The following is a 24,103-nucleotide window of genomic DNA, read 5'->3' on the forward strand; positions in this document are numbered from 1 at the left end:
CAGAGGGTGTGATAGACGGTGGGAAAAGTGTACTCAGGGCCCGTGCTCTGGAATGTTAATTCAAACTCTTGGAAATTTCTACAGCCGATTTGTTCCGTCACACAATCCAAAGAGAAGATGCCTGTGTACCCCCCACGCCCTCTGACATGACCACGGGAAGTTACATGAAGACTTCTGAGATGACTGGATGCCCACGATGACACCGCCCTTGTTCCCACAGAAGCTTCTCACCCCCCTCGCTGGGCCGCGGTGACTCTGATGAAAATGCTGAGACGCGGAGAAACATCACCACGGTCTCAAAAGGTCATTCTGTCCCTGCCGTCCCCAGCCTTCCCGGTGAGAAAGAACAGCACTAACCATTCATACTGAGTATGGCTCTTACTCAGCTGTATCTTCTAGGCCTTCTTGAAACTGAGGTGGAGCCTTAGTGTGGAAAGTTCCAGACTTAGGGTTTGTTTTTCAAAAGAAACCAGATCTATAGACTAAGGGGTGAAGTGCTGGGCCACAAAACATCATTTCCCAGGAAAGCCCCTTAAACTCGGACAAAATTCTGTCTTTATTCACCTGTGGGATTTCACCAGAGCTTGTAATCATGAAGTTTCCAACCCATAGATGAATGTTGCAAAGGACGGGAAAGAGAAAATGTATAAACCTAGGTGCCAGGCCAGGTGAATAATGGGGTTTTTTTGTGGCCGCTTCTATAAATTTAGCCAACAGATTATACCTTCCTTTCCTGTTCCTTTTATCTCCCTAGCAGCCTGTCACCTAAGGATTGATAAAGATGTAAGGGGGGAAAAAAATCCAGTTTGGATTGATTTTTTTTTTCAAACTGGTTTTCTAAATGCAAGTGATAATGACCAAAGACTTTTAAAAACGCATTTCTAAATGATTTCATCTTTCTGCCTTGAACACATATCACTTAATTCAATACTCTTGAACAAGACCACACTTTTGTTAACATTCCACATTTCCTTTATTGATTACCGTAGGTCATCCTATCCAAAGGGAATGGATGATGAGCCAGGATATCTCTCTTTAATTTCTAGGTCGTGATAGTTCATGGTGAAAGTGAACTAGAGGCCCATCCAGGAAAGGAATGACCCCAGTAATGGCAATTAGGAGAAAAGCAAAAAAAGAAAACAAAAAATAATTTCTCTTGCTGATGTTACCCATATTACGTTGAGACAGCTCTCTTGCTCTCTCAACCTAACAAGGCTGGTAGACAGAAAAGCCAAAGAAACTCAAGATGCTCTTGAATATTCATCTGAGGACAGCTCCTTTCAATAGGACACATGACAAGAATTGGAGGCCAAGTCCCCCCCACCTCACTCAGGCTTCCCCAGGGAGGCATAAAGAAGCCCCACCCACCCACCACAGGACACCCAGCCCTGTAGGGCGAGGTCACTCTGGGAGACTATGTCAGCTTTAGATATTGAGAAGTACACCATTTTGTGTGTGTGGGTTTTTTAAAAATACGGATATGAAAAACAGACCACAGACATTCTCTGACAAGTTCTGTAATTTTTCTACACAAATCGAGGCTTGAAAACCCTTGGAGGCGATAAATGGGAACACGGAGCGAGGGTGACAGGACACAGTGAGTCATCTCAACTTCCTGCTGATCACAGGAACCCTACAAAAGCTCCATGTGTCTCAGATTTTTGCTGGGGGCTTTCCATTTGAATTCATCCTCCGTCCAATTTCTACGGCTTGCCCCTTCTTTTCATTTCTCCCTCTGCATCACATTCGTCTGAATCCTTGCTGGTCTACAAATAACGTCATTACGTTATGCTGGACGTTGGGTTTTTAAATGTCAGCATCCTGTGCTCAGTCTTACATGATGAGATAACATAGACTATTTCTAACTGCATTCCTGTGATGGTATTTATCTGTTAAAAATCTTTTTGAATGGTAGGGGAAGGAGATTAAGAGTATCCACTTATCTTGATGAGCACTGAGTAGTATAGATGGAACTACTATATTGTATATCTGAAACCCCATAACACTGTATGTTAACCACACTGGAATTAAAATTTGTTTAATTAAATTTAAAATTTTTTTCAGATGGTGGTTATTTTCATAATCCTGGGGGTGGGGGTTGAATTAGGCTAATGGATAGAATTTTATCAACTTGAGGTTTTTCTCCAGATTTTCCTTAAACTTGTAATTCTTGAGACCTCTTAGACTACAAGAATGAACAAAAAAAAAGAGACTGGGAAGGAATGTTCATTTATCTGTGATACGAAGAGGCAACAATAATAGGGGGTTTTTTTATTTTCTGAACCAAATGATTCTGTTTCTGGTGTCTGCTACCCAGCTGGTGGGAAATGCAGTCCTAGTCATGATTCTTCCCCACTTCTGTGGATCCTGAGTGCTGCAAGGTACCAGGACAGGGAGGAGGGAGGGAAGGTGCCAGGAGGCTGAACTGTGGGGGCTCATAGCCAACACTCCTCTTCCCGCTGCCATTGAATACTGGTGTTAAAAATAATTATGAAGGTAGGGGTGCCTGGGTGGCTCAGTCATTAAGCATCTGCCTTCAGCTCAGGTTATGGTCCCAGGGTCCTGGGATCAAGCCCCGCATCAGGCTCCCTGCTTGGCAGGAAGCCTGCTTCTCCCTCTCCCACTCCCCCTGCTTGTGTTCCCTCTCTCGCTGTCTCTCTTTCTGTCAAACAAATAAAATCTTTAAAAAAAATTATTATGACGGTAAGGAAGACTGTATTCAAGAGACAGCTGAATGGAACAATGGGAAGTGGGGATTTATGGCTAAGGGGCAGGATGAGAGGGTCAGTGGATGGAAATTTACAAAGAGGAGACATCGGTGGGGGCGGATTCTGGCTAATTGGCTTTACAGAGTCCTTGCTGAAGACGGGCCAGGATGATCAGGTACCAAGAATGGGGGTGAGGAATTCGCTCAGATGCAAAGAATGGTGTTAAATGTGGCAGTTCTTTCTAAATGACCCATCAGGATTCTTGCTAAAAGTGGGCAATGCAGGTACACTGACACTGAAGACAAACACTGAAGCCCAAGGTCAAAGTATAGTTGGCTTAGAGGAGCCTCACTGAAGTTTAGTCACGAAGAGAGTCTTTGTCACTGATTGCCTGGCAAGGTCTAGACATTCTGTTCTGAAAGAATTCCCTTGTAGTCCCTGTGTCCACAAACCACCCACAGGACCCTCACAGCTACTCTACAGAAAACTGGCCACAGTCCTTAGGAGGCACTCGGCTTGAGAGGGGCTTGGGACCTTCCATGCATAGAAACCCCAAAGTTGGTCTCTCCTTTTAGTTTTATTGAATCTCCCCTCCCTACCCACCAACACAATAACCAATGCAACACCTCAATTGCAAATACTTTCCTTTACCCACTTCCTTTCCTGGAACATCCAGTTGATCCTACTCAAACAACAAAGCTTCAGGTAGGGTTGTCTTCTGGGGACCAACAAATTGGTGCTTTGACTTCATACCACAAAGGCCTGGCTTCTTGGGATGGGGGAAGTGAAAACACAAGAGAGAGCACAAAAAATACATATCTCAATAAATTGTTTCTCAGTTACCAATGGAATGACTTAAAAACATAATGGTTCTACTTGGAATATATGTTCCTCCATTACAGTGTTTCATTACACACCTGCAAATATTATCGTATTGTCTAGAAGCTGACAAAATTATCTCAAGTTCAGGATCTTCTGCCAAAACACCTGACTTCCAGGTGCTGTATCCCCCAAACAAGTTGCAAACCATTAATATTTTAAGTGTGAAAATGCACTGGACCATGTCAGGAACATGGTGGCTGGAGAACATTGCTTGTTGATTCTGAATTATGTCATTTGATTCGGTGGGAGGGAAGGAAAAAAGAGAATGCTTTGTGTCTCGGGGAAGGGAACTCTCAGCTAAGAAAAGGAGTGATCATGGCCTCCTTAATGCTGAAGTCAGAAGATTCATCAGAGGGCAGGAGAACTGCCAGATAAAATACAGGATACCTAGTTCAATTTGAATTTCAGATAAACAATAACAATTTTTTATAAGTATATACCATGTAATATTTGGGACATACTTACACTGAAAGTGTTTATCTGAAATTCACATTTAGCTGGGTGCCCTATATTTTCATATGCCAAATTTGGCAACCCTAATTACAGGGTCCTTTTTGAAGTATCAGTTTAAGCAACTGATAATATGGATACAGGGCCTGACAAAGGGCGCCATGTTTAAAATCGTGCCCTAAACTAGACACCAAACTGAGCAGATCAAATATTGTAGCAAATCACCTTAAATCCCTTTCTGGCTTCCAGTCCTGCAGGGCTTCTCCCAGCCACAAGCTGGAGCTGTCACTGTCCTGGGATGGATAGATGGATACGGTGTCCCAAGCTGCAGGACCAGGGAACCCTCGACCAGAAACACTTAGTTTCCTTCATACGTTCCTCTTAACTTCCAGTCCCAGGCCCTGGTCTCAAACTTCTGCTCTTCTTTCTGAACACTCTAAGGGAACATCTTTCTTTGCTCACAGATTCCATCACCTCTGAGCTGGTCTCTGCCCCTGAGGGTTCAGGAAGCAACCCCACCGTTGAGGCCCACTTGGGTTTCTCATCATTTCTTAAACTCAGCCGGCCAGGGCAAAACCCACAAGCCTCCCTTCAGACCATCTCCTCCTCACATCTACGGCACTGTGGTCTCCACTGGCCCCAACCTGCTTGCATCTTGAATGGCTCTCTTTCCTGACTCATACAGTCAGACCAAAGTCTCAACACTGTTTCTCTGTAAATTGTCCCTCACCCATAGCCTTTCCCAATGTGGCCACATTCATCTTGGCCTACCCCTCACATCTCAAATTGCAACTCCCCCAAACCCAGGCTTTTCCTCTCCAAATCTGTCTCCTTATTGCTTCCATGGCTTCTGGTTTCCTGCAGGGCTCAATCAAAGCCTGGCGTTCATGGCCATCCAGAGTAAAGTCCTACCCTGCCTAGAAATGTAGGTTCCTATTTCCCAGCATGTACCTTCTTCCATGGTCTCTCTGTCTCAGAAGACAGCTTCTTCCTTTCTACCCCCGCTCCATTCTCCCCTCTGAGAATGTGCTAAATCCTACCCCTCCTTCAGAGACTAAGGGCAATTTCCTCTTCCCTTGTGGAGATTTCCTTGTCTAATCTGGCCTTCCTGGGTCTCCTTCTACACTCAGTCTTGACCTCACAGTGAAGTCCCGTAAGGATAAAATGATGCCATTTTCTTTGTTTGATAAAGAGGATGGAGGTGGTTGCCTCCTTCACCGAGATCCTGGCTTCCCTCAGTGACTGGGTTCAAAATACACGACCCCCTAAGTATGGCACCTCAGCATACTGAGTATCTTAAGCTGAAGGAGCTTGAGAACATGGCAGACACAAGAAAGCCACCCAAGAGTGACCTTCCCGCCCTGTTCCCCTGAAGCCTGTGACAAAACTATGGTGTGAGAGGCGCCTTCCCCAGACCTGCAGGGAAGGAGTATCCTTCTCTCTAAGACAGGGGGACACTGAGAAGAGCCAAACACACAGGCCTCGCTAAGTTTCCCTCAGTTCACTCCACTTACCTCACACCCTTTCCTATCACACTTCTCCACAACTGTCCCTCTTCGTTGCACTCAGCATAAAAACACTCACGTTTAACCATCTCTATGAGTCTGTGTTTCCTTACGAAAGCTCCTGTATCACATAAAGCCATATTAAATAAATTTGTATGCTTTTCTTCTATCAGCTTCTCCTTGTAAGTTTAATTTTCAGACCTATCTAGGGCCCCTAGGAGAGTTGAAGAACACATTTTCCTCCCCAAATCCATGTCCTCTTGGTTTGGGGGCGATGGACTCTGGAGAAATATTTTCTAGCTCTTGCAGGCAAAATCCCCTCTAGACCTGGGCCTCCAATATCTCCCATACCTGGGTCCTCATATCTGAGTCTCCGGATCTGGTGGAACTTACAGTAAGAAAAGAACTTCCTGAGGTTCAGGCCTCATTTCCAAATGACAATGAGAAAAATCTAACTTGTATTCACTGAAATAAAATTTTCCTAAGTGATAACTTCATGCATAAGCAGTGCTTATGGCTTTTTCTGGCCTAAACATTTTTTTAAATGTAGGTTTTTTGCACCAGTCAGTGCTAAAAAGACAGGTCTTTCAGGAAACTTCCATTTCCTGATTTCTTATATCACTGCCTAACTCACCCAATGCTGCCTAATTAATACCCTGAGCTCTTGGGGCGCCTGGGTGGTTCAGTCGGTGAAGCATCTGCCTTCAGCTCAGGTCATGATCTCCGGGTCCTGGGATCGAGCCCCGCATCAGGCTCCCTACTCAGCAGGGAGTCCGCTTCTCCCTCTCCTTCTGCTGCTCCCCTTGTTTGTGCACATTCCCTCCCTGTCTCTCTCTCTCTTCCTCTCAAATGAATAAATAAAATCTTAAAAAAAAAAAAAAGTACCCCAAGTTCTTGTACCTCACTGCTGTTTGCCAGTGGTTTCCATGATGCACCAGGGCAGGATAGCACTCTCCAGAAAATAAATCCATGTCAGACACGGGCCTTAAAGTCCATGGCAAATCAAGTTACGGTTGGCCTCAATCCACTCTTCCTTTCTGAAATTTGGTAAGGATCAATTTCTCCATAAGAGTTGTCATCCTCTCAAATTTCATGGCTATCCAGGATGAGCGAATAAAGATGTTGATTCTCAATGGCCATTTGCCCTTGGTTCTGATGGGTTGGGACAGTCTCGAATGAGGAACAGTGTCCAATTCTGATTGAAAATGGGTAAGGTAAAACAAACCACATATGCAAAAATATTTAACAGGTCAATACTAGCGGTGTGCTTCTCACGAGATCCCGAAGCCTTGCTCTAACTAGCAAGAGAAATTCTGTAGAAGGCAGATTCCAACTGGACCCCAACCAAGGATGGCCATTGATTGAAGTAACTCTGGCGACAGGATGGAGGGGAGTGGAGACGAGAGGCAGCGAAGCCAATTAGGAAATTATGGCTGCAGTCAGGGTGAGGTCATGAGGGCCCGAAATAAAATGGGGAGGGCAGGAGGAATAGAACATCCTTAAGAGGCCTTGAGCCTGGGCATGTGCGAGAACTATCGGAGGTAGACCCCAGGAGCCATCGGTTTAAAAAGGTGATGCATGGAGGGAAACGGGGATGAGACTTGTCGCGTTGCTGTGGTGCAAGGCAATGTCAGCGAGGAGGCACTTACTCTGTGGGTCAGGGATTTTGGTCTCTGGACCTGGCCCCATGGCCTTATGACCATGTTCTGCAGAAATGGATGCTGCAGACAGTGTTAGCCAAAGTTCTCTTCTCAAAAGATGGTGGGAGACACAGAAGCAGAAGCCAAGCTCCTTCATGCCCAGGTGACAAAATGGGACCCAAAATAGAGAGTGGCTGTCTGTCCTCTGAGCCCAGAGCCCAGGGTGGCTCAGCTCAGGGAAGTCCGTGAGGAATGAGGCACCTGTTGGCTGGAGCTTGGCGGCATTGGTAGTTTGACAGCAGAAAGGCAAGGTCCAGAAACAGCTCAGGGGACAAAGGAATCACGGGGGCCAAGCCAGAGAACATGAGAGAGACCCCAGGGGCTCACAGAAGTAACCGGCCAGATCTGCGTTCCAGGGGAGGGACATAGGCCTGTGAAATCCGAGTTCTGACGGTGAACCTGACCTCACTTGTATCCACAGGCTGGCGGGGCCTGGAAACATTCGTTTTACAAATAGACACACACCCGAACTTATCACATTACATTACAATCCCCAGTTTACATAACTTTCTCCCTCACTGCTCTGGAAGCTTCTGGGGCGAAGTTCCTCTGTACGCTCTCCAAACAGAGCACACGCATGTGGGAGGTGTGGGTCTAGCGTGGCTGAAACCCCAAGAGGGATCTCACTGTAATACGACCGTGGAACCACGTCCCCTGACCCTAAAACAGCGTCATTACAAAACTCCAGCATAAGAACAAGAAATCAACATTCCTCCAGGGGACACTGTGAGTCCCAGGATGACGCTGGGCCCAGGAAGTACCTGGTCTCTTTAGTGACGGTCAGCAAATTGCCTCTATGTCTGCATTTCTTACAAGACAGAGATACAATGAAACTTAATAAAATGGGGTGCTTGGCCAAGAATAGCCAGCAAATTCAGAGAGGGAAAAAAAAATTTTTTTTTCTTTTCAAGGGGCGGGGGGAAGGCAGGTTAATGAACGGTTTTGGAGGCCAGAAGGCTAAGCAACACACACTCGCGCATGTACCCACACCAACTTTACCCCCAGGATCCGAGATTTTGGAGAGAGTCACTTGGGCCAGGAGGAGGCACCTAGAGATTTATTGAAAACAAGGGCCTAGAGGCACTGAGAAAGGTACTTAGAGAAGAGGCACCTGCTATAGAGAGGCCACTGGTAAGCAAACAGAGCCACCAATTCAATCGGCTATCTCTGCACCCCTCCCCCAGGGAAGCAAAGTCTGGTGGGAGGGAGGGAGAAACGCAGACAGCCCAGAGACACCTCAACTGCCCCCCACGAAGGAGTCACTAAGACAACATACAAGCCATAACCTGATAGAAAAGCTTTGCAGCTGATAGCAGGATGATCTTAGTGTCCCCAGCCGTGGATACACACACTGCTCCCCAGTTTGCTCAGGGGTGGGGGGTTACAACATAGGGTGATCCCATTAAGTTCCAGCTGCCGCACCTCCGGCCCCATGATCTCCGGTCACGCTGGAGCCGGGCCTGACCAGTGAAAGCAAATTTAAACCCGCTCCCCGTGCTGGTCCTGAATGGGAGCTGGCCTGGGGGGCGGGGAACAGAGATGTTTGCATTAATGATACGTATTGTTTCCACCGCCCCACACTTCTTCCCCTCAAAGTCATTGATTTTTTTCTAACTGCTCTCTAAAGGAGGCACACATTTCTGTACCCCTCGACTCCCCCTGCTATTCACCAGCAAGAACAGAAGTACTCCCGGGTCCAGGCACGGTGATTCTTCCAACACACTGTGGGCCTCAGTAGCCTGTGCCCATGGCCAGAATCAGAGGGAGTGCTTTCCAAGCTCTGCAGAGAATTGTGTCCAAAGCAAGAAAAATAAGAAATATCAATTACAGTGTTTGAAGAATTTTAAAACAAGTGTTTGCCATTCCAGTTTGCTTTTCTAGTCTTAGCATTTGAGAAAAATTCTGCATTTCCAGATAGCAAACTATTTGGTTTGGGGCTTTTAAAAAGGGCCTGGTAATGTTTTTCCTGGGATCTATGTGGTAGAGCGAATATCTGCCCACCGCCATTGCTCGAAAAGATTTCAGAGTCGGTAGTAGCTGGGACAGGACAAAGATGGCACAAAAATATCAATTCTAGATCTAAATGAGACCGGCTTAATAAGATGCATACGGTTTAAAAGCATACTAACTTCTCAGTCTCCCGTGGAGTACGGATTTGCAAACACCATCAATGCGAAAGATGTAAAGATAGATCAGGCGTGTGTCCTGCCCTCGAGGACAAGTCATCCTAGTCTTTCCGATAATACACATGTGTATAGGACCAGAACAGAAGCAAAGATGATAAAGGTGGTCGTAGAAGTTCAGAAGACAGGGCGCCTGGGTGGCTCAGTTGGTTAAGCGACTGCCTTCGGCTCAGGTCATGATCCTGGAGTCCCTGGATCGAGTCCGGCATCCGGCTCCCTGCTCGGCGGGGGGCCTGCTTCTCCCTCTGACCCTCCCCCCTCTCATGTGCTCTCTCTCTCTCATTCTCTCTGTCTCAAATAAATAAATAAAAAATCTTTAAAAAAAAAAAAAAAAGAAGTTCAGAAGACAGATGGATGGACGTGCTTCGGGCTGCGCAGAGGAAGTGAACTTCTCCAAGGGCGGCACTCTCTTCCATCCGGCAGACCCAAGCGGAGTCCTGCCTGCAAACGGACAGAACTGTTGCTTGGTTTGCAAGAGCAACGGAGAAGCTTCCCAGGGAGGGCACACACTGTCCGTGTGGACACCAACCACTCCACTCCTCCCTGGTGTGAAGACCCCCAGAGAACAGGGCCACACACAGAATGGAAGGTAGACTTTGCCAGGCCAGCTCCCTTGGGACCACACCCAGCTTCTTGAAAAGGGGAAGATTAACTAAAAATAAATAAATAAAAAACAAAAACCAGGCCAATCGAAAGCTCTGTCACTGTCCCCATGCAGGGTGTGACCCGGTGTGGGGGGAAGCCAGCGTGGTAACCCCCCACCCACGCACCCGCCCACGCTATCCCCGGAGCCGGGGAGGGGAAGCGAGAGACTTCATTCACCAGGCCTCTGTGAAGGAGACCGAATGCACCTAGAGCAGCCCGAGTAGCTGTGTGGGTTCTGTTTGGGGTAGCTGCCTGGTGTCTCTGTCATTGACACACCCAGGTACAAACCCCGAGGGACTCCCTATTTGTCCCCAGCTCTCCACCCAGAGGGAGAGCCTGGAAGTGCCGGATGAATCAGCAGCCTCTGCAGTCCCCTCACCTGGAGGGGCTCACACCCCAGGCTGGATGGCTTCCAGAAACCCCTGTGACCCTTTCGTCCTCGGTGGGTCAACTGAAACCTACATTGAGGAAGTGGCATTTGAGCTGAGCCTTGGAGAAGGAAGGGGCTTTGTCCCCTGGGTCAAAGAGCAGCCCGCGTGCAAAAGCGTCACACAAAAGCATTCAGTGTGGAAAACAAGAAAGGAGAAGAGAAGGTGTTTTCCAGGAATGAACACCCGTCAGATCGCAGATACACACATTTTTCGCCTTCCCTCTTGCAATTTTCCATAATTTATCTCAGCTCGGACTTAGAGTTCCTTACATCCTTTTTGCTTAAAATCAAACCTGGCCCAGAAGGAAGGAAGTGGTGACTGACAGCAGTTATGGGGAGATGCTCTGGGGGTGGGGGCAGCAGGTGGGGGAGATCAGAGAAGATGCTGGTTGAAGTCACACCTTGCTGAGGGGTGAGAAGTTCAAAAAGTCACGGGCAGCTCTGGAGCCCTGGCTGCCCTGTGGAGAGAGGCCCCAGTGTCTGCCCTCGAAGGCCAGGGGAGGCTGGGCAGGGGTTGCAATGCTCTGCAAAAGGTGAACCCAAAGCGCTGTGGAAGCTCCCCCACTGAAATTCCCCATGGAGCGCAACACCATCCCAACCCCTGCAAAGGCCCAGTCCCAAGAAGAGAGGCCCCCCCATGCATGTCTGTGCGTTACTGAGAAAGGTTACCATTCTTCATTTCTGCTAACGATCCAGAAAGGAAGAGAGGAATGGTCAAAAGCCACAGCACAGCCATTTGGCAAAGCTTCTCAGAACTGCCTTTCCATTTCTCTGTTTTGCAAGCTCTGGCGGGGGGGGGGGGGGGGGGGGGGGGGGGTCCACTGAGACTTCCTCAATCACGCAAGGATCCCTTTTCTTAACATTTTGCAAGTCTTCCCTGCAAGTGCCAGGAAACAGGACTCCGCAGAGCCATCAAGGTCCAGACTGCAACAGCCTGCAGGGCTGGTCTTCCCACCCTGTACGTCCCTCACTTTGGTACCAAATCCAGCTTCTTAAACCAGCCCTTTTGCCCTGTGCATCCCTTGCCTAAGGACTTCTACCACTGGTGGGAATCCAAGTCCATATTCACACCCTCTGCCAGCAAGCCCACTTCACCCATGAACACCTGGCACTCACCCAGAGTAGAATTCAGCCAGGCCTGGCTTCTGGGTGCCACCAAGCTTTTTTACTGCAATTGCTCACTGACAGTGTGCTCGTGGACAAGCCAGATCGACACAGCGGGGAAACCAAGCCAAGGCCAAAGGCATTGCAACAGATCCCTGAACTGGGTGGCCTCTGCTCAGCTGTGGGCATCACGTGGAGCTCGGGGGAACTGTTGTGCTGGTCAGTGTTCAACAGATGGCTCTCCAAGGGAGAAAATGTGTGCATATATATCCCTATTTAGGTTTATTATAAACTTTACGGATATACAAAGACATCCACATAGCCAATTGACTCTCACAGATGCTTCCACTGATATATGACACTCGTACCTTAACGAACCTACAGTGGCAGCTGACAAACAACGTAGTTTTGGGACGTCTGGGTGGCTCAGTCGGTTAAGCATCTGCCTTTGGCTCAGGTCATGATTCTGGGGTCCTGGGATTGAACCCCGTGTTGGGCTCCCTGCTCAGCTGGGAGTCCGCTTCTCCCTCTGCTGCTTTCCCTGCTTGTGCTCTCTCTCTGTCAAATAAATAAATAAAACCTTCAAGGAAAAAAAAATGTAGTTTTGACATGAATGTGGGCTGATATTTTTATTTATATAAACAAGTAAGAGGAAAAGAAAATGACAAATATCTACGTCAGACCTTCGCTTGTTGGTCCAGGGTAAGAGGCACTTCTTTGCAGAATCAGATCATAGGTTTCAAATACTAGAATATTTTCTCAAATTTTTTGTGCCATCACAATGTATCAGCCACACACAAGTACACTTCAGTCTGTATTTTTAACATCATCTCCATCACTTTCTTTTTTTAAATGATCTCTACCCCCAAGGTGGGGCTCAAACTCACGACCCCGAGATCACCAGTCGCATGCTCCCCCTACTGAGCCAGTCAGGCTCCCCTCCATCATTTTTCTCCGGTCTAGGCTTAAGGGTCAACAAGCTTCTGCTCTGAAGGGCCAGATAATAAATATGTTCAGCTCTGGGAGCAGTTCGGTCTCTGTCAGGAATGCTGACTCTGAAAGCAGCCATGGGCAACCTGTACATGGATGGGCACAGCTGTTCTCCAGCAACACACGTACAAAAACTTGCCAGCCCCTTGTGTAGACCATCGATGAAACGATGGATCAAGGGCACCTGGGTGGCTCAGTTGGTTAAGCGTCTGCCTTCGGCTCAGGTCATGTCAAATAATGTCAGGTCTGTCAAATAATAAATAAAATCTTTATTAAAAAAATAATAAATAAATAAAGTTTCATTGGGCGCCTGGGTGGCTCAGTCGGTTGAGCGACTGCCTTCGGCTCAGGTCATGATCCTGGAGTCCCGGGATCGAGTCCCGCATCGGGCTCCCTGCTCGGCGGGGAGTCTGCTTCTCCCTCTGACCCTCCCCCCTCTCACGCTCTCTCTCTCATTCTCTCTCTCTCAAATAAATAAATAAAAATCTCTAAAAGAAAGAAACAGTGAATCAAGCCCTGACTGGTGGTATTTCTTCGAACATCAGCCCACCGTGGCTGATTTCAAGCTCTCCACCTGTAGTTAGAGACTGAGCTTGGAGGACAGGATATGCAGCAGTACATGCTTCCATACCCCTTTGCTGGGGCTGCCGTCAACATACGGCTCGCTGGTGCATCAACAATGGACATTTTTTTCTCGCAGTGCCGGAGGCTAAAGTCCCAGATCAAGTTGCGGGAGACTCTGTGCCCTGCCTCTGTACTCACTTCCAGTGGTTTGCTGGCAGTCCCTGCGTTCCTTGGCTTCCACAGCACAGCCCGATCTCCGTCTTCATGTTCACAAGGTATTCTTCCTGCATTCATGCCTGTGTCCAAATTTCCCCTTTGGATAAGGACACCAGGCATATTGGATGAGGGGCCCACCCTAATGACCTCATCTTAACTAATTACATCTCCAACGACCCCATTTCTATAGAAGGTCACATTCTGAGATGGGCGATTTGAACTTCAACATATGAGTTTGGGGTGGGGGGAGGACACCATTCAACCCATAAGACCACCATATGGCTACAATAATTGTCAATAACCTCTAGAGTTAGAAATAGAAATAGAAATAATAGAAAAATGTACCAAATACCAGGAAAGTGATGAGTTTTGAGTATTGATTATTTTTGTTTTAATATAATTTGCTTAATTGTAATTCATATAAGACTTACCTAGTTTAGGGAGGCCTGGGGGGCTCAGTCGGTAGAGTGTCTGCCTTTGGCTCAGGTCATGATCCCAGAGTCCTGGGATCGAGCCCCACATCGGGCTCCTTGCTTAGCAGGGAGGCTGCCTCTCCCTCTCCCTCTGCCTGCCACTCCCCCTGCTTGGGCACGCCCTCTATCTCGCTCTCTCTGATGAATACATAAATAAATAAAATCTTTAAAAAAAAAAAGACTTTAGTTTAATTTAAATACTAATATATGTATTTAACACCTGGCTGGAAAAATTCCTGCAAATTTGTCAGTTGGCTCTCTTAAGCCAATTCAAGTTGGCTTCAGCACACCACGGGTTGTGGGGAGTATATGTTATGAACAGGGCCTCCAGAGAAGTTATGTCTCCCCCAGGGCCTAGAACAAGAAAAACCAACCCATAGGCTCTTTGTCCCCATCCTAGAATTCCTCCCCCCAAAGGAGCCCTGTGTGACACAGTGTCAACCTCAGTCACTTTCCCCATCCCTCCCAACCTCTCCAGTTACACCATCCTCATTGCTGGGCCAAACCTAACTCCCCTGCTCCCCAGAGAAGGTGATGGGTTCTTTCTGTGCTAAGCAGGGTATATGAGACTTCACATCAGGACCCATTCTTACTCATATTCTGGTGCTCAGACTCCCTCGAAGGCCAAGTAGCATCCTTGTATCTACTAGTAGCTTCTCCAACCAAGCCCAGTCCACAGGGATCTTTCCCTTCGCTGAATTCCTGTAGAACCTGCTTACATGTGACATCACATTATCCTGGGGTTGATTTCTGTATGGATCTTTTGCTTCTCTATTTAATTTACAAAACCTTTGGAAAGAGAAACTGTATTCCTTGCTGTCTCTCTCAGTCCTGGCCCAGGGCTAGATAGATAACAAGGAATTAATAAATGCTTGTCACTTACATAGAGAAGGGCAAGCAGTCATCAAGAAGCAATTTTGTCTTAGGCCCAGGTTGGAAAGAACCAGGCCCTGGTTCAGGGGAAGGCAGAAATGAAACTCAAGGGTGTCAATCATTTCTACTCACGAGCTTTAACAAGTTTGTAAAGGAAAGAACTGCTTAGACAAAGGGAAGCCCTCACTGAATGTACCTTCTTGTTGTCTCCTGACCGTTCCTCATGGGGTGATGCTCAAGGGGGAGGTAATGACCAACAGCCCATTAAGGATAAGAAATCTCCTGAGTATTGGTTCAGCTAATGCTATCTATCAAACCTAGTACACTACAAATTCTCAGAGGCTTAGCAAAATATTGAGTTATTTCTTTTTTCTCACACAAAGCCTAATGGTGGGAAACAGAGGAGTCAGAACATAGTGTACATAGCCATGTGAACACAGGGACGGAGGCTCCACCACCTTCCACCTGTGGCCCCCATGCCTTGGCCCTGGGAGTTGACATAAGCTGGCATCCCCAAGGAGAGAATGCACATATAGGATCACTCAGGAAAGTTTGGGGATAAGTCCTGGAAGTGGTTTCATCATTTCTGCCCACCTTCTATTGACCAGAGCTCAGTTGGTTGGTCTGATGGCCCCATCTAGATTTATATGAGCTGAGAAAGCAGCAACTCTACCGTAGAATGGGAACACAAACCACTGAAGGGCTGGTGCAAATTTTTCCATAAAAAAAAATGAGCCTGGCCAGGCCTCCCACAGCCCCTAACAGAGACCAAGACAGAGGCTTAATCAACTCTGATGGATAGAATTTGGCTTAGACGTCCAAATGGGTGGTTAAACCCTACCAAACTTAGAAACAGTCCATGGAAATTGCTCTGAGCCAGGAAAGGGTCTCATTTAGCTGAAAATTTAATTTAATAAATGAGACAGAACTTGATGTCTCAAATTCCTTTCAGGCCCAGGAGAGACCATATCCCACTTCAACGCAGTCGGAACACCGTCAGTGGCTTTGCTCAAGTAAAGTGGCAAGGGCCCTAAATGATCTCAGCATCATGTAATCTTTTACCCTCCAAATGGTTCTCAACCGCACTGAGCCAGAAGCCAACAACTGCCCTGTGGTCAACGAGAGTATACAGGTTGTCTAGGCCGTCCTCAGTGAACACGGGAAATTCATTCTGCAGACCCAGAAATACCAAAACCTATAGGTATTTTAATGGCATCTCCAAGCTTCAGCATCCCCAAAAGGGAACTTGATACCCAATTTTGATTTTCTAGACTGGGATAGAAATTTGACTCACTGTTTGCAAATAGTCTGGAGCCATCATCTGACTTTGAAACTACCAGTGAGAGTCACCAAGAATGCCACACTCTCAATTGTTTCTTCTTTATGATCCATGAAACCAGAGTTAGAGGAACAGCTAAAATGGTGTAGACACATTAATAGAATAAGTTTCTCCAAAAATGCCAAACAAGATTAAAGAGCAGAACTCAGATATTTAAAATGAGAGGAGAGAGGGGCGCCTGGCTGGCTTAGTTGGTAGAGCATGCGACTCTTGATCTCAAGGTTGTGAGTTTGGGCCCTATGTTGGGTGTAGAGACTACTTAAAAATAAAATCTTTTTTAAAAAAAAGAGAGAGATAATAAAATACTAAAAACAGCATCCACATGTGGAAAGAAGCAGAGCTGAATTAAGAAAACCGTGCCATGTCCCTTGGAGGGAAACAGAAATAAAAATAAATAAATACCCTCATACCCCCTCAAGAAAAATGTATACGATGTTAAGACTATTGATCTTGACAAATCTTAACCCTGAGGTTTAGAAACTTGAATATATCTGAGCTGGTTTCACATTAGAAAGAGAAAAGGAAAGAAATAAAATGAGGTCCATAAGCTTTAAAGATATATTTATTTATTTGAGAGAGAGAGAGAGAAAGAGCATGTGGAGGGGGTGTAGTGGAGGAAGGGGCAGAAGGAGAGAATCTGAACCAGTGAGCTCGGAGCCCAACTCGGTGCTCAGTCTCACAACCCGATAGATCATGACAGCCAAAACCACGAGTCAGACGCTTAACCAAATGAGCCATCCAGGGGCCCCAAGGTCCATAAGCTTTATAGGAAAAAGATACCAATTTTAAAGCTGTTGTATTTTCCAAAAGAAGAAATGGAATGCACACAACTGGTCAGAAGCAGACAGATCATCCAGGTCCCTGGGAAAGCAGAGTTGAACAGCACACCGCAGCCTTATGGGAGACCACTAGGTAGGCGACAAATGGCCTCCCCTCTAAAATACTCTTTTTTTTCCTTCCCAGCCGAATGCCAAAAGTAAAACATATGCTTTGGGTGTCTGAAAAAGACAATGAAATATGGCTTCCGACCACAGCTTTAAACATGTAAAGCTCTCCAAATAAAACCTAAGGGGGAAAAACCCAAGTTAAACATCTTAAAGTTCAGCCTATGTTTAAAAAAAAATAAGACCAAATAAAAATAAAACTCCATACTCCACAGTGCACATCTGGGACAATTTATATTGTGAGAGGCAGGTTGTAACGGAAATTGCAAACGCCATTAGCTGCAGAGCCTTCAGCAGACTCTGCTGTAGGACAGCCGTGTGGCCATACCCCACAGTGTTCCTCTGATGTTCCACTGATGGGACCTCTGATGGGACATTGCATCTTTGACTGGACTAATGATGAATATCCATTTCCTCCACAGAATAGAGAAGTTTAAAAAAGAGGTTTCTGCTCCTTGCCTATGACAACATAGTTTCTATATTCATGGAAGGGAATGAAGTATGCCCTTGTAATCTTCATAGTGGGTGGCTTCCAACAACCTGATGCCTTCTGATATTGACGACCTTGCGTAGATTCCTTCCACTTTGGCTCTAGGCCTAGCCACATGACTTGCCTTGACCTGTGAAAATTGGCAAGAATGACACAAGCGAAGTTTTATCCTTTTGGAAGGGATGCTTGTTCTTGAAGGCCTGGGCCACCATATGAGGAAATCCATCCATCCTGCTGGTGAGCCCAGCTGGAGAGATCAATGCCTTGCGGCACCCAGCTCATCCAGCCATCCCAGCGCAGGCATTGGGCATGTGAATGAAAAGCCACCTTGGATGATCCAGACTGAGCAGACAACCCATGGAACAGAGTAACTGCCCAGATGAGCTCAGCCCAGATCACAAAATTATGAGAAATCATAATTTGTCATTGTTTTAAGCTACTGTGCTTGGTGTAGTGTGTCATGCAGCAATAGCTAACTGGAACAGCTTCATATGAGAGGAATTGTAGTCAAATTCATGACCTTGAGGATCAGGTAGACTTAGGTCAAATCTTATTACCACCATCTCCTAGGTGTGTGATTCGGGGTGATGTCTTTAACCTCTCTTCATTTTTTTAGTGAGAGAGTGAATCCATGTTGCTCCTCCACCCGAGCATCCACAATTTTCCCTGCTAGGGAAGCCAATTCTACCATAGTTCCAGAGGTGGGCCAAATGACTCAGAGAAGCCAGTGAGTGTACTCCATCATCTGAGCACAAGAAAATGGGTCAGGGCTAAGTTTGCGACCTAACCCAGTCCAGTCAGAATGAAAATCAGGACTTCAGCTGACAACATGAATAATCTTTCTTGTCCTAGAAGCTAGCCTGAAAATGAAATCAACACACACAGCAGGAAATATCCAACAAAAGGAAATCACAGAGAAAGGGAGCTTGAACTTGATCAAAATGCTCCTGAAGCTAGGATCGACCTTGAACATTTCAAGTAATGTGAGCCAACAAATTGCCTTTACTGTTTAAATTAGTTCAGGCTAGGACTTGTTACTTGCAACCAAAGCATCTTAGCTGAAATAGTGGATACCTAGTGTTTTTTCTGCCTTGTACCCCTTTCTTCTGAAAATATTGCTCCCCTTCTTTGGGGAAACTGTGTCTCCCCCAATGCCAAACAAAAATACATAGTTCTAAAGGAAGCTGCCATCCCTCCCCAAGCCACAAGGGAAGAGTAAGGCCCAACCAGACCAATCAGAGTCTTTCCCTAATTTCAGGGATTGAAGAAGAGAGATGGCCTCCCTCTGGTCATGAGGCTGAGCTGCCAGGAGCCACCCACCAAGCCCTCCTTCCAGCTTGGTGATGAAAACCTTCTGAGATGACAAAACCCTACTTACTGAGACATGAGAGGAGAGCCCGGGAACATCCCAGCCCTTGACTCCAGATGATCCTGAGGCCATCTGCTGCCCAACCTTCAACAAACTGACTCTGTGAACCCGTGAATCCCCCCCCATCCCTCATCCCTGCGTCTTGGGGTGAGGTATGCTGCTTTCACTTCTTTACAGGGACTCATGGCTCTGCCTTTCTAAGCTGAAACAATCATTCAGAGCCTCCCAGAGACAAGTCACAAAACTCTCTAGTCCTCTTTGTGCTAAAATAAAGGGCTGTCCTCTGTGCCCAAAGCCCTCCCAATCTGCTATAGGCCTCTGGCGCCTCCAGTGCCGATGAAAATAGTACCCACTTGGCCGGCATGTAACTTTTCACGTAACTTCCTCTTTCTCATTACCATATCCCATTTCTGTCGCACATAAATATTGATTTGTAAAGTTAATGATGGCCATTCAGTGTGCACGTAACAATATCCACAGCACTTACTGGGTGCCTTCTTGGTTCCGGGTTAGGTGTTTCATTGCTTCCAGTCCTCATAAGCCACAGATAGCAGGCTTCTCCAGATGGCGACTATAAAGGAAGCACATTTACAGTCAACCCCTTACATCTCAGTACCCCAAGACCCTGTTTGCGCTTTCCTCTTCCCGAAATATTTCTGAGAATCCTCTGTTGTGAGTCCTAAGGCAATTACCATAAGAACTTCCGCCTAGTTCCACCAGTATATGGTACTCAACCCTCCCCCTTCCTATGTCTTTCTATGAGTCCTCAAAAGGGGGAGGGGCCCCAAACTGGAAACGACGCCCCAGTGCCCATCAACAAGAGAATGGATGGAAATGTTGTGGTATATTTACTCAGTGGAATACTAAGCCACAACAGGAGGGAACAAACCCACATTCTACCCGCCATCACTATGAATTGCACGGACATAAAGCTGTGCAAAAGAAGAAAGACACAAAAGAAAATGCAAGAATGATTCCACGTATATAAAGATCAAAATCAATATGATCCAGCAATCCCACTTCTGAGTATGTATGCAAAGGAAATGGAATTATCTTGAAGAGATATCTGCACCCTGTGTCTCTTGCAGCCTTATTCACGAGAGTCAAGACATGGGAACAAACAAACTGTCCGCTGACTGATGCATGGATAAAGAAAATGTGGGATATATAGATCGTGGAATAGTATTCAGCCATAAAAAAGAAGGAAACCCAGCCACCTGCAACCACATGGAGGAACCTTCGAGACATGACGCTAAGTGAGATAAGTCAGAGAAAGACAAACACTGCACGATCTCACTTGTATGTGGAATCTAAAAAAGCCAAACTCAAAGAAACAGAGTAGAATGGTGGTTGCCAGGGACAGGAGGGTGGGGAAATGAGTGGATGTTGGTCAAAGGATACAATCTTCGGTTATGAAAGGAATAAGTTCTGGGGATCTGATGTCTGGCATGGTGACTATGGTCAACGATACTGTATTACATACTTGAACGTTGTCATGAGGTTGTCATGAGAGCAGATAGCAAGTGTTCTCACTGTAACAACAACAACAGAATGGTGCTTATGTGAGGTGAAGGGCGTGTTAAGTAACCTTACTGTGGTAATCATTTCATGATATAGACGTGATTCAAATCATCACTTCGTACACCTTAAACATACACAGTGGTATAAGCAATTATATCGCAATAAAGCTGGAGGGAGAAAAGAGCCCATTAAGTGAGGAATCATTTGGGGTGCCCAGGTGGCTGGTGGAGCGGCCAACTCTTGATCTCAGCTTGGGTTGTAAGTTTGAGCCCAACGTTGGACTCCATGCTGGATGTGGAGCCTACTTAAAAAAAAAAAGTGAAGAATCATTATGAAATGATACACACATTAACATTTTACATTAAAGCTCAAAAATGTACATATATCCACCAATAATTTGTTGTGGGGCTAAGGCCTTATGTTATTTTTTAAATGGTGATCCACTCTTTGATGTTCTACGATTTTTTTTTTTTTTTTTTTGCTTCAACCATAACCATAATGTATTTATTATCTGTGATTTCCAATTTGGGCTTCTTAAAAGCCAAACAAAAGTTTAAAGATACTTGCCAAGCAATCTTCATGTGTAGTACCCCTTGAGATTTTTATTCTTTATCACCATCTTTTTTGTTTGCCCCACCTACACATACTTTGACAGCAATTTTTTTTACCAACTGCCTATCTCTTGTCTTGACCAAAGCATGCAGCTGAAACTTCCTAAGAAACGTCTCTCTCTCTTCTCACACATAGTTCGTCAGTTTATAAAATTTTTAACTCCATAAAGCAATTTAGAATCATGGGGAGAACAAAAGATCGCAATCACACAAGATGAACCGAAGACGTTAGAAGTCAGGATGGCGGTGTCCCTCTGCTGCCCTCTGAAGACCTCGTGCTCCCTGTCTGCCGATCTCCAGGACCTACCTCTCTCTCCATTGGGAGGGAGAAGCCCTTTCCTCCTTGCATTTCCAGCACCACAGGGGCAGAGGGCCGCTCATGCTGTTGTGGCTTAAGTTTTACCACCCAATTCTCTGAGAAAGCTCTTCCCCAGGAAAGTTTATTATGTTTCCGGTAATAAAGAGTTCTATTTTTACCACTCCTGCCCTGAATGCACTGGCACCGTGGCTGGGAGTTAGCTCAATTAGAGCCATATGGCACAATGGTTAAAAGCACGGCTATAGATAGCCTAGTGCTAGGTCTCAGCTTGGCCACTTACCGGCTGGGTAGCCTCAGCCAAGTTGTTTGAATTCTCTGTGCCTCGGGTTTCAAAATTCAAACGGGGTCTCTTCGATACAAATTAGGAAGATGAAAGGAGTCTGTACATGTTTATGGCTTAGAATAGAATTTGGCATATAGTTAGATGATTCTACCCAATCTCAGCAATAGTAACCCCTACCTGCAGCTTGGCATTTACTGCCTGTCCTATACCCTGCAGTCCATCTGCTGTGTCTGTTTATTGCTGAGCCCTGGTTGTGGGGGGAGTTCATGTTCTTTCCTGAGGAACTCCTAGAGCCCGTGCAAATCATCCCATCCTCACTGTCCCCTAATGTTCTATGGCAGTTAGAGAAGGTTTATCTGCATAAAGAGCACAAATGCCCTTTGGGAGTGGGCCACCTAACTCAAAGGCTGGCATTGCATGTCTTAGGTCTGAGCCGGCAAGGATGTCATCAGACTCCCAGTAACCCTGTGGAATAGGGAATACAAGTCTCGCTGTGCACATGCGCAAGCTGGAGCTCAGAGGGACTTGTCCAAGCCACCATGGCAGGTGGATAGCCGAGCTGCACCCAAGCCAACTCTTTCTGACTCTAAGACCCAGGCGCTTCCCACGGGGCCATGCTGTCATTGCAACGCTCCAGTTCTGTTCATGGCAAAGAAAGAAGAAGCACCATTTAACTCACATGAATTATAATCTAGTGGGAAGGTGGGGCATGGATGCACACTAGAAGGTAAACATCAGCACAGGCCATAGCTTATGAGACCTGAACATGCAGGGACCTTCAGGAGAGCTGTCTTCAGCCAACCATCTGAGGTTGGATACTTTGCTCTCTGGAACAAAGTTTCCAGAGAACCATCCTTAGTCAAACAGAGAAATAATAATCATAATAAACAGCAGGCAGTGGGTCCAAAGGGTCATAACAGGTCTGAGAGGATGGACAAACCAAGAATCAGAAGTGAGGTAAGTGAAAGCAAATTTGGGGCACCTGGGTGGCTCAGTCGTTAAGCGCCTGCCTTCGGCTCAAGTCATGATCCCAGGGTCCTGGGATTGAGCCCCGCATTGGGCTCCCTGCTCAGCGGGGAGTCTGCTTTTCCTCCCCACTGCTCTTGTGCTCTCTCTCGCTCTCTCCCTCTCAAATAAATAATAAAATCTTTGAACAAAAAAAAAAGATGAAAGCAAATTTACTCTGTGTCAGACACTAAGCAAAGTACTTTTTATACTTGATCCCTGTATTGGGGGTCCCTACAATCACCCTAAGTTTCAATAATTCACAAGAAGTTCTCCTAGAACTTGGGTAAGCTGCTTTGCTCACAGTTATCGTTTACTGCAGCAAAAGGATAGAGATTAAAATCAGCAAAGGTAGAGGCATGCAGAGCAGAGTGCCGGAGAGACCAGGTGTGAGCCTCCAGGTCCTCCCCACACTGAGGTTGTACAGACAATGCTTCCTTATCCCAGCAACAATGTATGACAACAGGTACAGGGTACTGTCAACCAAGGAAGTCACCGGAGCCTTGGTGTCCAGGGTTTTTATTGGTGGTCAGTCACGTAGGCATGGCGTGCCTGGATGGCTGACCTCAGTTCCTCAGTCTTCATCCCCTCCAGAACACAGGCTGATATGGCGTGACCCAAAGCCTCCATCACAAATCCATTTGTTAGCACAAACTCTCTGGCATGGCCGAAGGCCCCAAATAAACAGACACTCTTAGCCGGCAAGATATTCCAAGGGCTCAAAGGTCACCTCCCAGGAGCCCACCAAGGACCAGTTCCACTGGCATTTGGGGGGTTTGAGCCCTCCAAACACACTGAGTCAACCCTATAGAGCCCGTTCCATTTCATCTGCACCAATAATCCTCTACAGATGGTCCCCAACTTACTCTGGTTCAAGTTATGATTTTTCTTAACTTTATGATGGTGTAAAAGCAATACATATTCAACAGAAACCATGTTTCACATTGTGAATTTTGATCTTTCCTGGGCCAGCCATACACAACACAGTGGTGTCCCGTGATGTGGGGTGGCAAGCCACACTGGCCAGTCAGCCTGTAATCGTGAGAGTGAACAACGGATACACTGACAAGCACTCTGCACCCACACAACAATTCTGTTTTTAACTTTCAGTACAGTGTTCGATCAATTACATGAGACAGTCAACATTGTATTATCAAATAGGCTTTGCATTAGATGATTTTGCCCAACTGTAGGCTAATGGAAGCATTCTGCGTGCATTTAAGGTAAGCTATGCTGAGCCATGATCCTCAGTAGGTTAGGTGTATAGAATGCAATTTCCATGTACAATATTTTCAGCTTTAGGTGGATTTATCAGGACACAACCCCCTCATAAGTCAAGGAAGACCTGTATATGGGTACTATTATCCCCATTTGACAGTTGAGAAAACGGAGTCTTTTTACAGTTGCACCAAATCGCAAGGGGACATTCTAGCGAATGGAGGAGTCTGGATTCCACTCCGAGTCCATCTGGCTTCAGAGACAAATGGATGTACTTTTCT

This window comes from Mirounga leonina, unplaced genomic scaffold, assembly GCF_011800145.1.
Source record: "Mirounga leonina isolate KUSES-001 unplaced genomic scaffold, KU_Mleo_1.0 Mir_366, whole genome shotgun sequence".
NCBI lineage: Eukaryota > Metazoa > Chordata > Mammalia > Carnivora > Phocidae > Mirounga > Mirounga leonina.